The 14,938-nt window shown below is 44.4% G+C and overlaps 1 protein-coding gene across 4 annotated transcripts in view; it reads right to left on the bottom strand.

Moving 5' to 3' along the window:
- The window catches only part of LOC147452923 (2,3-bisphosphoglycerate-dependent phosphoglycerate mutase 1-like), a 66,823-nt gene that overhangs the window by 23,252 nt on the left and 28,633 nt on the right, over nt 1-14,938 (bottom strand). The gene's annotated exons all lie outside the window — the stretch shown is intronic.

Below are 14,938 nucleotides of genomic sequence, written 5' to 3'. Positions count from 1 at the left end.
TCTCTCTCTCTCTCTCTCTCTCTCTCTCTCTCTCTATATATATATATATATATATATATATATATATATATGAGGACGTGGGTCAAGAGGTGTGGCAATCCTACTCAGGGAAGAGCTTTCGTATTGTTTGGAGAGATGAGCAGCCACATATATGTGGGTCAAAGTGAGAGCGTAGACAAGGAGGCCACACTACATTGCGATATGCTAGTTGCCTCCCAGCACATCTCATTATGCATCGCCCAAGGGGCAGTCACCCTACATGATATTGAATGAGGACATATGGGAGTTCTCTAGGGATGGAGATGTCATTCTTCTAAGAGACTTTAATGCCAAAACGGGCCAATCTTAGACAGCTTTCTACGATACCTCAGAAGAAAATTGCATGTCAATGATAGGCTGAAATCTGAAAACACTAGGTACTTCTGCTTGAGATGTGCAATCTGCGGCTGTACTGCGGCAAGGATCTGCCACCGCCAATGCATGCCAAGCTGAAATGCAAAAACGCTAGCTGATCCGGGCTAAATCTGCAAAGCACATGCTGCCTTTGGGCTAAAACCAAAAACGCTAGGCTGATCTAGGTGCTGATGGTCGATGCGGCAAAGTTCTGCAACCGGTAAGGGATCTGAAAACGCTGGTTTTATGGGCTGAAAACGCTGGTCTTCTGCTGCTGAATACGCTGGGCTGAATCTGAAAAAACGCTAGAGCTCTTGAGCCAATCGGGTGCCTGCCTCCTTGTGTCTCTGCATTCATTTGCTATCTTGAGCGTTCAAGGGTTGCCTTTATAGATGCCTGAGGCTGGGTCGAGCAAGCATAAAGGAAACCCCACGATTCCATTAATTGGCTAAAGTCACTTATTAATTTAAGTGACCGACTAAAAGGTGGTTCACGCGGCACAAATTCCTACATGGTACAAAATGCTCATGTCATAAGACGGGCACCACGTGCCAATAGAAAAGAACAGACTGAACAGACTTTTAGCACTTCAATGACAACTGAACCGAGAGAGAGAGAGAGAGAGAGAGAGAGAGAGAGAGAGAGAGAGAGACGACATGCGACACGGAGTGGCGGAATTCCACCCCAGAGAATATTGGCCCCAAACCTTGGCGCCCCTTTCGGTATTTCTTTATATTGCATCATCAAAGTACGAGCCGGTACTCCAGACTCTACACCTTCTCCAGGAAGCATCCCAGAGAATGAGCCCTAGCCTCATATTTAAAGGCCCTTGGGCTGAAAAGCAGTTACAGTAAAAAGCCTTTTAAATTCAAAAGCTTCTGGTCCAAAAGCAAAGCCAAAAAGCTGCCAGCGTAAATCACGAAAATCCGTACAGCCTGCCACGTTATCGCCCAGCACAAAACGTGAAAATCTCTTGCTGCCCTTAGGGTTAGCGTTAGGGTTTTTGCAATTTTAGGGTTTGCAGGTTTTAGGGTTAGGGTTTCTAAAATTAGGGTTTGCAGGTTTTAGGGTTAGGGTTTTCAGAATTAGGATTTCAGCAGTTAGGGTTTCTTGCAGAAATTAGGGTTAGGGTTTCTACTCTCGGGCAGCCGCGTCATCACTTTGTGACAGTTTAGGCCCCTCGGCCACATTCGTAAGTTGGCTCCATTCTTTAGGCTTTGACACGTCAACAGTTTGTTACATCTCCCCTTCCTGAAAGGGAATAATCGTCCGCGATTGCAGCATATCTGCAAAACAACTCAAGTTAGCTCAAAAAAAAAAATCCGAGGGCCATTCCGAGGGATAATCAGTTTGCTCTTTTTATTAAGGAGTTAGCTTCTCCTTTCTGCTCTTTTGATCAAGGAGTTAGCTTCTCCTTTCGACTGTTTTGATCAAGGGGTTCGCTTCTCCTTTCTGCTCTTTTGATCAAGGAGTTAGCTTCTCCTTTCGTCCAGATCGGAACTCTTGATATTCCGGAGTAGTAAAATATAGCCATCACACCCAAACCGTACTGATCTTCCACGAGTGTCTTGATGCACTAAAAAAATTACATACCCAGGCAATCTATCCAATTAGGAATATCCAGTAATTGGCACAGCACAATGCAACACAAATGCTCACATATGCATACTACAAGACATAGAAACATAAAGTTGCCGATGAACACTCCCCCCGCAAATAACCTAATAAGGTCCGGGCCGGGAGATATTCAACGACTCCCTCATCACTCCTTCCGCATATCCTAAAAAGGTCCGGGCCGGGAGATACAAAGGCCTTTTACAACCAAACGCCCTCCAGACCGCAGCGTGCGTCGTTTGGAGGTGCTAAGAGTAACCACTGCTTAGACTTCTTAATACTCCTCCCGCATAACCATCCAGGTTTGGGCCGGGAGTCACAACATGTAACAAACTGCTGATGTGTCAAAACCTAAAGAATGGAGCCAACTTACACATGACGTGGCTGCCCGAGAGCAGAAACCCTAACCCTAATTTCTGTCAAAAACCCTAACTGCTGAAACCCTAATTCTGAAAACCCTAACCCTAAAACCTGCAAACCCTAATTCTAGAAACCCTAGGAAGAACAAGTAACAGAAGAAGAAGTCCTACCAACTTATGGGGACCCCTTCCGATGGGACCCCAAGTGACATAAAGGCATTAAAAATAAAGCAGAACACGCTCAAAAGACTTTGCACATCAAAATATGATGATGTGGCACCTGTGTGGACGTTTCAGAATTCGCGGCGGATTTTTAGGGAAATCCCGAAATTTTAGGAAAGTGATTTTTTGGGGTCAGCTTTTCATATTTGATGCTTTTAGGCTTTGGGCCTTTAAATATGAGCCTTGGGGGGCCTCTCTGGCACTTTTTAGCGCGCAGATTGCAGAGCAGGTGCTCCCCGGCTGTTGTACTTTGCAAATCAACAGTAATATAAAGAAATACCGAAAGGGGCGCCAAGGTTTGAGGCCAATACTCTCTGGGGTGGAATTCCGTTACTCCGTGTCGCGTGTCGTCTCTCTCTCTCTCTCTCTCTCTCTCTCTCTCTCTCTCTCTCTCTCTCTCTCTCTCTCTCTCTCTCTCTCTCTCTCTCAGTTCAGTTGTTATTGAAGTGCTAAAAGTCTATTCAGTCTGTTCTTTTCTATTGGCACGTGGTGCCCGCCTTGTGAGAGTGGTATCAGAGCATCGGGCGTGTGCTTTTCTGAAAGCATACCGGTCCTACAAAAGAGCAGACAGAGCTTTATTCGAGACTTATTAGGCACTCCCACCCATACTTCATCGCGCATTGGGTGCGCTCCAATCTTCACCACTCATGTCTTATAGGGCATAAGCCAAGTAAGATCACTTGCAAGAGAAGGATCTAGATTTGTTTCAAGCCACTATTTTTCTCAGAAGCAGTGCCATGCAGATGTTGATGTCTACAGCTACCAAGCAGCATACTCCAAGTACTTAGCCAACTTTCAAGAAAAAGTTTCTGACATCTTCCTTCAGAGTGCAACTTCTGGCAGAGTGGGGTATTCTGAAATGCTTGCCATGGAAACCTTAGCAGATTATAACTTGAAATTTCTCGACATCTCTCAGTAGATGTCTCTTCACGAGAAGATGACCTTGGAGATCCAGTGCGATTGCTATCTTGGGACTACCATCGCCACCAACGAAAACACTGTTTGTCCAAGAGCTGATGGACCATGCTGTGCTCGGCTACGACCTTATGGAATGAACCTAACCCTAATTTTTGGTGCAGGTTTCAGGATGGAAAGTCAGGGCTTTTCGAGCTCAACTGATGTCGAGATTGCTTTTTAAGTTTGAGTTCTGTTTGATCTTGTTTGGTGATCTTGTTTGGAATTTGTTTGAAATGGATGGTATCTGTTTTGAACCTGTTTTGGTGCTAATTTAAATTGTTTGACTTTGGTTTGATACTGGTTTCAATGATTGGTGATTTTACTCCTGGGTGAAGAATTGAGAAATACTGTTTTGATATTGTTTGAACCTCGGAACGACGCAAGCCGATGCCTGGGGAGCGTTTCGTTGTATGTTTGAAAACCTCCGAATGACGTAGGCCGATGCCTGGGGAGCGTTTGGTTGTATGCTTGTAAAATAATTATTGTTGTCACTCCCACCCCGGACCTGGATGGTTATGCGGGAGGAGTATTAAGAAGTCTGAGCAGTGGTTACTCTCAACACCTCCAAACGACGCAGGCTGCGGTCTCGGGGGCGTTTGGTTGTAAAAGGCCTCTATAACTCCCGGCCCGGACCTTTTTAGGTTATGCGGGAGGAGTGATGAGGGAGTCGTTGAATATCTCCCGGCCCGGACCTTGTTAGGTTATGCGGGAGGAGTGTTCATCGGCGGCTTTATGTTTCTATGTCTTGTAACATGCATATGTAAGCATTTGTGTTGCATTGTGATGAGCCAACCACTGAATATTCCTAATTGGATGAGATTGCCTGGGTATGTAATTTTAGTGCATCAAGACACCCTCGGAAGATCAGTACGGTCTGGGTGTGATGGCTAATTTTACTACGCTAGAATATCAAGAGTTCCGATCTGGACGAAAGGAGAAGCTAACTCCTTGATCAAAACAGCCGAAAGGAGAAGCTAACTCCTTGATCAAAAGAGCAGAAGGGAGAAGCTAACTCCTTAATAAAAAGAGCAAACTGATTGTCTCTCGGAATGTCCCTCGGCTCGAAATTTTTTGAGCTAACTTGAGTTGTTTTGTAGATATGCTGTAATCGCGGACAATTACTCTCTTTCAAGAAGGGAAGATGTAACAAACTGCTGACGTTGCAAAGCCTAAAGAATGGAGCCAACTTACAGATGACGTGGCTGCCCGAGAACAAAAACCCTACCCCTAATTTTTGCCAAAAACCCTAACTGTTGTAACCCTAATTCTGGAAATCCTAACCCTAAAACCTGCAAACCCTAATTCTGAAAACCCAAACCCTAAAACCTGCAAACCCTAATTCTAGAAACCCTAAGAAGAACAAGTAACAGAAGAAGAAGTCCTACCAACTTATGGGGCCCCAAGTGACATAAAGGCATTAAAAATAAAGCACAACACGCTCAAAAGATTTTGCACATCAAAATATGATGATGTGGCACCTGTACGGACGTTCCGAAATTCGCGGCAGATTTTTAGAGAAATCCCGAAATCTTAGGAAAGTGATTTTTTGGGGTCAGCTTTTCATATTGATGCTTTTAGGCTTTGGGCCTTTAAATATGAGCCTTGGGGGCCCTCTCTCGCACTTTTTAGCGCGCAGATTGCAAAGCAGGTGCTCCCCGGCTGTTGTACTTTGCGAATCAGCAGTAATATAAAGAAATACCGAAAGGGGCGCCAAGGTTTGGGGCCAATACTCTCTGGGGTGGAATTCCGCCACTCCGTGTCACGTGTCGTCTCTCTCTCTCTCTCTCTCTCTCTCTCTCTCTCTCTCTCTCTCAGTTCAATTGTTATTGAAGTGCTAAAAGTCTGTTCAGTCTGTTCTTTTCTATGGCACATGGTGCCCGCCTTGTGACACAACAACAATACTTCCCCCGTAAATAACCACAAGGGTCCGAGCCATGAGGAAAAAAACAGCACTTTTCAATCATTCAATACTTCCCTCGCAAATAACCACAAGGGTCCGGGCCATGAGTAAAAACAACACTTTTCAATCATTCAATACTTCCCCCGCAAATAACCACAAGGGTCCGGGCCATGAGTATGAACAAGCATTCTCAAACATCATTTCTCACTTCTCCACTCGGGAGTAAAATCACCAATCATTGAAACCAGTATCAAACCAGAGTCAAACAATTCAAATCGGCACCAAAATAGGTTCAATACAGATACCATCCATTTCAAACAAATTCCAAACAAGATTACCAAACAAGATCAAACAGAACTCAAACTTAAAAAGCAATCTTGATATCAATCGAGCTCAGAAAGTCGACTGACTTTCCATCTTGAAACCTGCACAAAAAATTAGGGTTAGGTTCCTTCCATGAGGTCGTAGCCGAGCATATCATGGTCCATCACCTCTTTGGACAGAGAGTGTTTCTTTGGCGGCGATGGTAGTCCCAAGAGATAGCAATCACACCGAACTTCCAAGGTCATCTGCTCGTGAAGAGACATCTAGTGAGAGATGTCGAGAAATTTCAAGTTATAATCTGCTAGGGTTTCCATGGCAAGCATTTCAGGATACCCCACTCTGCCAGAAGTTGCACTCCGAAGGAAGATGTCAGAAACCATATAACTTCGGGCAATTTTTTATTTATTTTTCTTGAAAGCTTACCAAGTACCTGGAGTATGCTGCTTGGTAGCTGTAGACATCAACATCTGTATGGCACTGCTTCTGAGAAAAAACAGTGACTTGAAACAAATCTGGATCCTTCTCTTGCAAGTGATCTTAATTGGCTTATGCCCTATAAGACACTACAATGAAGACCGGAGCGCGCCCAATGCGGGATGAAGTAAAGGTGGGAGTGGCTAATAAGTCCAGGTTGGACGGCGAAAATACCTCAAATAAAATTTCAAAAGCTCTGCTCTTTTGTAGGACCGGTATGCTTTCAAAAAGCACACGCCTTATGCTCTGATACCACTGTCACAAGACGGGCACCACCTGCTAATAGAAAAGAACAGACTGAACAGACTTTTAGCACTTCAATGACAACTGAACTGAAAGAGAGAGAGATGACACGCGACACAGAGTGGCGCAATTCCACCCCAGAGAGTATTGGCCCCAAACCTTGGCACCCTTTTCGGTATTTCTTTATATTGCATCATCAAAGTACAAGCCGGTACTCCAGACTCTGCACCTTCTCCAGGAAGCATCCCAGAGAATGAGCCCTAGCCTCATATTTAAAGGCCCTTGGCCTGGAAAGCAATTACAGTAAAAAGCCTTTAAAACTCAAAAGTTTCTGGTCCAAAAGCAAAGCCAAAAAGCTGCCAGCGTAAATCACGGAAATCCGTACAACCTGTCGCGTCATCAGCCAGCGCAAAACGCGGAAATCTCCCTACTGCCCTTAGGGTTAGGGTTAGGGTTAGGGTTTTTGCAGTTTTAGGGTTTGCAAGTTTTAGGGTTTGCAGGTTTTAGGGTTAGGGTTTCAACAATTAGGGTTTCTGGCAAAAATTAGGGTAGGGTTTCTACTCTCGGGCAGCCGCGTCATCACTTTGTCACAGTTTAGGCCCCTCGGCCACATCTGTAAGTTGGCTCCATTCTTTAGGCTTTGACACGTCAGCAATTTGTTACAGCTCATGCTGTGCAAGAGAGGGTATGCAGCTATGCTCAGCTTGGACATGCACGTATTGCTAGAGGCTCACAAAGGTGCCATGCTCAATCCTAAGCTAAAGACTCATGCTAGATTGTAGCAGAAGCATGTCCATGTAGCGCAAGGGAAGTGTGCATGTGACATGTCATGTGGCAAGCTATACGGATTTCCGCGATTCTCACTGGTTGTTTTTTTGGGCCAGCAACTTTTGAGTTGGCAGTTTTTCATGGTAATTGCTTTTGATTTTAAGGCCAAGGGCCTTTAAATAAGGACCCAAGGCCACTTCTCCCCTGAGTTGACTACGAGCTTCTGAGCAAAGAGGGCCCGCGGGAGTTGTAACTTTGCTCAATCATCAATATAAAAATAAATACCGAAAGGGGTGCCAGATTTTGGGGCCATTACCTCTGGGCACAGAACTAGGTCAGGCCGTGTCGACTCCATTCTTAAAAGTGTGATAAAGTTGTAAAGTATTTTAATTCGTGATTCTCTCGTGTGTCATGCCAGATTTCCGACTTGGGGTGCCCAAGTCTTGTAACAGTGGTATCAGAGCCCAACCGATACTTATTGCGAGGGATTTTGGGATGTTGTTCTCCTTGCTTCATCTCTTAAAAGATCAGTTTTAAGCAACATATCGAGCGATTTTGCTGTGGACTGTCCAACGAGATATGAGATTATTGCTTATTACAGAAATTTGAGTCCATATAGCAGTTAGATGGGACATGCTAAGCAAGGGTTTGCTATGCATTCAGGTAACTTGACTTATCCAACATATCAACCTTCGACAAGTGATGACAAAGAAAGATGAACGTTCTCAACTAACAGAGGAACAGAAAGACGAATACCTCAAGACGGGAAAGTGCTTTGACTGTGGGGAACAAGGACATATATCTGCACGGTGCCCCAAAAAGGCACAAGAATGAGAACGACTGACAGACAGAAATAGAACTGGGCAAGGAGATACTTGCTCCAGAATAGATACTGGTTAGAAAATTGATATTGATGTGTTAACAATAATTTTGTTTTATGAATTTATGAATAGACTTTTTTTTTTAAATTGGAATTTTCGAAGACGACTCTGATTTATGTATGAAATTAATGTGCTTGGAAGATTGTGATATTTGTGAACAGATAACAGGTGAAATCAAGAATGAGATGATGACAAATGAATACAATTGGGAGCAATGACAGCTCTAGAATGAACCCGATCACGATTCGAGATAAGAATCATAAATTTTGAATGATGATGAATGATATGATCAAAAACTGTGGCGAGCGCATCAAGAGTTTCCGAGGGATGAGATGGCTACACAGAGAAAAGATGAATAGACTGAATGACTAAAACAGTCTGTTCAGTATGAACTCAGTGTATAAACTGGAATTCCCGGAAATGAATGTGATTTTTGATTACTCACTCACGTGATGGTGTTTGAGTGCAAGATTGAAAGACAAAATGACTGTAGCATTTCAGTCTTAAGAAATCTATGGACATGATCGCAATAAGAATTAGCTAATTCGACATCAGTGAGTCCCGGTGTGGATCTAGATGCGGTTGCTAAATACGTTGACAAGAATCATGGCCCTAGATCTGGATGGATTTTATGTGATATGACTTGAATGTGCAGTGACTGTCGTCCATGTACAAGTGCTGAATTTGTGTTTTCTAGTGTGTCGATACTTTAAGACTCAGTGTCTATTGAATGGTTTATGGCTTGATGTCTGATTTTGCCGGTGTAATCGAGAACGATTACAATTCTTTTAAGAGGGGAGTATGTCACAAACTGATGACGTGGCAAAAGTGTATAGACGCTCCTAAAAAAACTGTTGACATGCTGACACGGACAATTATACGGATTTTCGCAGATTGTGTTGGCATACTGACGTGGCAACAGTACGGACCTCCATGTTTTGCGTTGACATGCCATGTGGCAGGCTGTACAGATTTCTGCGATTTCCGTTGGTTGTTTTTTTAGGGCAGTAGCTTTTGAGTTGGCAGCTTTTCATGCAATTGCTTTTGATTTGGAGGCCAAGAAACTTTAGATAAGAACCCAAGGCAACTTCTCTCCTCAATTAGCCGACGAGCTTCTGAGCAGAGAGTGCCCGCGGGAGTTGTAACTTTGCTCAATCATTAATATAAAAATAAATACTGAAAGGGGTGCCAAATTTTGGGGCCAATACCTCTGGGCACAAAACTACGCCGGGCTATGTCGACTCCATTCTTAAAAGTGTGATAAAGTTGTAAAGTATTTTAAGTGATTCTCTCGTGTGTCGTGCCAGCTTTCCGACTATGGGTGCCAAGTCGTGTAACACAAGGAACTACGCCGTGTCGACTCTATTTTAAACCGTGATAAAGTTTGTTAAGTGTTTTAAGTGATTCTCTCGTGTTGTGCCAGATTTCCGACTTGGGGTGTCCAAGTGTGTGACAGTATGCGTAGATGTCTGTGCTAGTCGAGCTATGCTAAACTGGAATGAGACTAGTAAACGTGAGGAGGGCATGATTTTCTGATACTCAGATAGGCCTGGGCCCGACTGTGAAGTCTTGAATAGAGGGTATTAAACTGGATTGAGCCAAAACATAATCCATTGTGCTAGCCCCATGTCTATGAGGAAAACAAGTTAACCCACTCGATGCTGGAAATATTTGGAGGCCATTCAAGATGGCCAGTCCATGTGCAGTCCCCATGTATGTCAGATATCCCCCATATCCAGTGTGTTGCTCATCCTGCGAACACTTGGGGTCGTCGTCGACATCGTCGTCGTCATCAAGTACCATAGCATCAGTACCCATTAGCATCTGCATCTCAGCATTCAGTCATTGTATGAGCATTGTGCAAGAATAAAGAAAAGTACTTGCTCTGGCAAGAGCAAGGGGGCCTCTTTTCTCTCTCTCGTGTCTCTCTTTTTATCAGCTCAGTTCAGTCTTTTAAGTGAAGTAAAGTGTCCCCACTCTTTGTCCAAAGTACTAGATCCAAGCTAAATCCAGAAACACTTCCGCTACACATGACATTGGTATCGGAGCTCTGTGTGGTTCAGCTTCGCAAACTCAAGGGAAAAACCTAAAGAAGAACCCCAAAAGAACCAAGAAGCTCAAGAACCTCAAGAACTCAAGAACCCAAAGAACATCTCCCGATTTTTTTTTCCTGAAAGAATCTCTGAGTCCCGACCATGGACTTACTAGATCCCATCTTCATTGCCATGTCTTTAAAAGAAGATCGACATCGGATACACTAGAACCCGGATCTTGAGTATCAGGATCTAATTGCCTCTTATGCGGATATGGAAGGAGTTGGAGACGAGATTCCCTAAACCTCTTCTGCATTCGCATTCGCATCTTGCGTGCATCCACTTTCGTCGACAAGAAACCCTTGGATTTACCTCCGAGCACCCTTGCCTTTAGCTTCACCCGCAATGTTTTCTCGACAAGACTATTTGAGTGGTCGTACTTGCTCGCAAGGCAGAGTCGGCACAAAGGCTAGTATTCTGCGACAGTAGTAAGGCTACTTGGTAACTCGTATGGTAGGTGATTGCATCGCACCATATCTACATCCGCAGTATCCACCGGTTAGGAGGAGTTTTCATCAGTTATGCATCAGAGGCAATCAGCATCACAGGCACAGATAGAAGGTCGGCAGTTGTGCCTCACCTTCAACAGGGAGGGATGTCACGTGCGCACATCACTTGCACTAGTGGACATGCTTCTGCTACAGTCTAGCATGAGTCATTAGCTTAGGACTGAGCCTGGCACCTTTGTGAGCCTCTAGCAGGACGTGCATGTCCAGGCCGGTCATAGTTGCATTGAACAGCATGAGCATTTTGTACCATGTAGGCATTTGTGCCGTGTGAACTACCTCTTAGTACGTGACTTTAGCCAATTAATGGAATCGTGGGGTTTCCTTTAAGCTTGCTCGACCCAACCTCAGGCATCTATAAAGGCAACCCTTGGGTGCTACAAGACAGGAGATGAATGCAGAGACACAAGGAGGCAGCGTTTTCAACCCATAAAACCTGTTTTCTAATCAGCCCGGAACCTCGCCATACCTCACCCTTACCGGTTGCAGAACCTCGCCGCATCGACCATCGGCACCCAGATCAGCCTAGCGTTTTTGGTTTCAGCCCAAGGCAGCTAGCGCTTTGCAGATTTAGCCCAGATCAGCTAGCGTTTTTGCATTTCAGATTTGCATGCATTGGCGGTGGCAGATCCTCGCCGGAGTACTGCCGCAGATTGCTGATCTCTAGCAGAAGTACCTAGCGTTTTCAGATTTCAGCTTTGGCATCGTCGTCGTCGTCATCCACATCGTCGTCGTCGTCAAGTACCATAGCATCAGTACCCATTAGCATCATCATCTCAACATTCGGTCATTGTATGAGCATTGTGCAAGAAAAAAGAAAGTACTTACTCTAGCAACAGAGCAAGGGGGCCCTTCAGGGTTGGGACCCGGCATCCTTGTGTCGCCTCTTTCCTCTCTCTCGTGTCTCTCTCTTTCTTTCAGCTCAGTTCGGTCTTTCAAGTGAAGTGAAGTGTCCCTTGTATTTGTGCGGAGTACTAGATCCGAGCTAAATCCATAAACCCTTCTGCTGCACCTGACATGGCATGTCAGTGCAAAACGCAGAGGTCCGTACTGCTGCCACGTCAGTGTGGCAAAACCTAAGGAGCTTGTGGAGAAACCAATAAAGAGAAATCCAAAATGGTGGTAGAACCCCACCTTGAAACTAAAGAGCCAAAACTCATAGTGCCTGACAGTGAAGACGCTTTAGATGGAATTCCGTTTGTAGTGGAAGCCTGGCCAGGACATTTATGAAAAAAAGTGAGAGAGATTAATGATGGGAGCATAACTTTGAAATCAGCTCCTACAAAGAAAGTTCGGTTATACAATTTACCTCCTGATATGGACATTGATATACAATCCTTGTGTGAGGATTGCATGTCACAAAGTGATGACGTGGTTGCCCGAAACCCTAATTCGGTTGAAACACTAACCCTAAAATCAAAAACCCTAATTCTATTGAAACCCTAACCCTAACCCTGATTTGCTAACGTGGTGGGCTGACACATGGCCTGTTGTATGGACACAAGCGTGATTTACGAAAACCTGGGTAGATTTTGGCTTTTGCTTTTACTCAACACAAGACATGAGAGAGAGAGAAGCTTTTGCTTTTTTATTTTATAAAAGCATGGAAGAATGAGAGAGAAAAAGCTTCTGCTTTATTTTAAAAGCTTTTGATTGGACAGCTTTTTGGAACTTGCTTTATTTTATAAGCAAGAGAGAGAAAGAGCCTTTGCTTTATTTATGGGCTTTTGATTTTCAGCTTTTGGGGCTCTGCTTTTGGCATCCCTTGTAACTTTAAATATGTGAGCAGGCCTCTCACAACTCAGAGCATCTGGACGCAAAGTCTGAGTGTGAGCGCCTACCCGCACTCTTGTACTTTGAACTCAAATTAATACAAAAAGAAATACCGAAAGGGGCGCCAGTCTTTGGGGCCAATATCTCTAGGCACGGAACTCCGCCGGGCCAATGTCGAATAAATTGTGAACTATGAACTGTTTTGAAGTGGTTATTTGGTGTTGTCGTGGTAGATTCTTGACTTGGAGTGTCCAAGTTTGTTACAGTGGTATCAGAGCCGAGAAAGCGACTTTGACAAATAAAGGGCTCAGAGATTGTACTTGATGAACTTCAGTTTCTTTACTCATTTTTGTTGGGAGAGAACTGAACGATGGATAAAGGTCGAATATGTTTTGGACCTGAACAAAAGAGCGCCAAGATTTTCTCCACACTCATGCCGATTGCTTTTCAGAGGGCCTGCAAGGCGAGTTACCACCCGCTCGTCCTGAGGATTATATTGATGCCAGGAAGCACACCATCGAACCGGCCACCTTACCGTGTGAGCCGAGCCCAAAACGAAGAGAGTATGAACCAAGTGAAAGACCTCTTGGAAAAGGGTCTTGTCCAGCCTAGTACTTCACCAATTTTCTCTCCAGTGTTGTTGGTTTTGAAGAAAGAAGGATCTTGGAGAATGTGCATCGATTATAGAGCTCTCAACAAAATCACCATCAAGAACAGATTTTCGATTCCTAGGATCGATGATATACTCGACAGATTACAGGGATCCTCGTGTTTTAGCAGGATTGATTTGAAGAGTGGATATCATCAGATCCGAATCGCGCCGGAAGACGTCTACAAGACAGCCTTTCGGATGACTTTTGGGTTATTTGAGTTTTTGGTGATGCCTTTTGGCTTAACCAGTGCTCCTGCAACATTTAACCGGATGATGGACAAGATTTTTCGAGAGTACATGCTATTTGTTGGCACTTTCTTTGACGATATCATTGTTTTCTCCAAGGATGAGGCAGAACGTTGAGATCATCTGCTTCAAGTCTTTCAGGCATTACGAGATCACAAGTTAGTGATTAATGCAAAGAAAAGTGAATTTTTCCTACCAGAGATACACTTTTTAGGACACATTGTGTCAGCAGCAAGAGTGCAGATGGATCCGGCCAAGATAGAGACTATTGGTGATTGGCCCTATTTTAAGAATGCCCATGAAGTTAGAAGCTTCTTGGGATTGTGTTCGTACTATAGGCGGTTCAATCAAAAGTTTGCAGAGGTTGCTTCCCCTTTGCATATCTTGACACAGATAGGAGTCCCTTTCTCGTGGAGACCCACAAAGGTGACTGCCTTTCAGACTTTGAAAAAGAAATTGACTACGGGACCAGTTTTGACTTTGTCGGACTTGCAGAAGTTGTTTGAAGTATATTGTGATACTTGTGGTCGTAGTCTGGATGCGGTCTTAATGCAAGAAGGCCAATATCATTGCCTACGAGAGCCGATTGTTCTCAAGGCCAGAATTGAGAGCACAGATTTGTGAGAAAGAGCTTTTGGCGACTATCCATGCTCTTATTCAGTGGCGACATTACCTACTCGGAGCCGATTTTACGGTTTTCACAGAGGATACGAGTTTACGCTACTTCTTGTCACGGAAGCAGCTATCAGAAAAAGCAGATGCGGTGGGCAAACATCTTGTCACGATTTACTTCCGGATTGTCCATGTGCAGAGACAGAAGAAATTGGTGGCAAATACTTTGTCCCGAAAGCCGTTGGTTCTGGCTATGTCTGCGATACATCATAGAAACTTCGAGGATATGGTCGATCAGTACGCCACAAAACAGATTTTGCAGATGTATTCAGTTGAATACAGAAAGGGGAGATAGTAGCGGATTATTCCATTCGGGATGGCTACTTGATGAAGAAAACCATGTTGTGCGTTACACAGCCGTTGAAGGGAAAAGGTTCTAACCGAATGCCATTGTCCGCCTTTTATGGGTCGCCGATGCATTGCTACCACCTTGAAAGAGGTAGAGAGATACTTTTTTTTTTGGCCGAGACTCGAGAAGGATGTGGACGAGTTTGTGTGCAGTTGCTTGGTATGCCCGAAGGTCAAGTTTGACAGGTATAAAGCATAGGGATCGTTACAGCCTTTTACCCATACCCACCCGCCCTGGGAACGTATTGCAATGGATTTCATCTCCTGAGAACACAACGTGGGCACGATTGTTTATTGCCCAGGTCTTCAGATTACATGGCATGCTTGAGACGATTGTCTCCGACAGGACCCCAGGTTCATGAGTTTGTTTTGAAAGGCTATTTGGGAGAACATAGGCACGCGGTTGCAGTTCTCGTTCCACCCGCAGACTGACGGGCAATCAGAGATTGCTAATTCAGTGGTACTGGCTTTGTTGAAGTCTTCTTGGTTGGATCAGAAGACTACTTGGGAAAG

This window comes from Adiantum capillus-veneris, chromosome 8 (assembly GCF_014529385.1).
Source record: "Adiantum capillus-veneris isolate H3 chromosome 8, ASM1452938v2, whole genome shotgun sequence".
Lineage (NCBI taxonomy): Eukaryota > Viridiplantae > Streptophyta > Polypodiopsida > Polypodiales > Pteridaceae > Adiantum > Adiantum capillus-veneris.
This window is presented reverse-complemented; position numbering and strand designations above follow the sequence as displayed.